Here is an 847-nt window from a genome sequence, read left to right as displayed (position 1 = left end):
TCCACAGTGAAAAGCACAAGGAAATTGCACAACCCTGTACGGAGGAACACACAATGGCCGAGTGCACAAAAAATGGGCAGAATGAGCAGAGGGAGGAAAACGAGCACATTGAGCAGGTTGAGCAGACTGAGCGGACTGGGCAGAATATGCAGACGGAGCAGAAATAAGCAGAATGAGTAGGATAGAACCGAGAATGCAGCCGTTAAGTGTCACGCTAATTTGGCTCCGTTCGAGTATATAGACTTTGAAAAACGCGTGCTGATGCGAGCTATAATGGGGCCATTACCGTCTCGTTTTAACAGGGGGGTGGGGGGGATGGGGGAGGAGTAGGAGGGATGGGGGAGGGATGGGGGAGGAGTAGGAGGGATGGGGGAGGGATGGGGGAGGATGGGGGAGGGATGGGGGAGGGCTGGGGAAGGGATGGGGAAGGGATGGGGAGGGTTAGGTAAGAGGAAAGGGGAGGGATAGGGGAGGATGGGGAGGATTAGGTAAGAGAACAGGGGAGGGAAAAGGAGCATGGGGGAGGGTGGGAGGGGGGAGGAGGAGACGGGAGGAGATAGGCAAGAGGACAGGGGGGGGTATAGTGGAAAATTAGGATGGGGGAGGAGAGTGGGGAGGGGATGGGTAAGGGGACAGGAAAGGACGGGGGATGATGGGGAAGAGGCCAAGGGGGTTTGGGGAAAGGAAAGGGGAGGGGGGGGGAAGGAAGGGGGGGATGGGTTTTTGGATAAAAAAAAGGGGGAGGAGGGGAAAGGGGGGAAGGGGGAGGGAGGTAGGAGGAAGAATGGGTAAGAGGAAACGGCGATTAGCAGGATCAGGAGGAAGGGAAGAATGTAGGTAAGGAAAA

Source organism: Penaeus monodon, chromosome 15, assembly GCF_015228065.2.
Source record: "Penaeus monodon isolate SGIC_2016 chromosome 15, NSTDA_Pmon_1, whole genome shotgun sequence".
NCBI classification, from domain to species: Eukaryota; Metazoa; Arthropoda; class Malacostraca; order Decapoda; family Penaeidae; genus Penaeus; species Penaeus monodon.
This window is presented reverse-complemented; position numbering follows the sequence as displayed.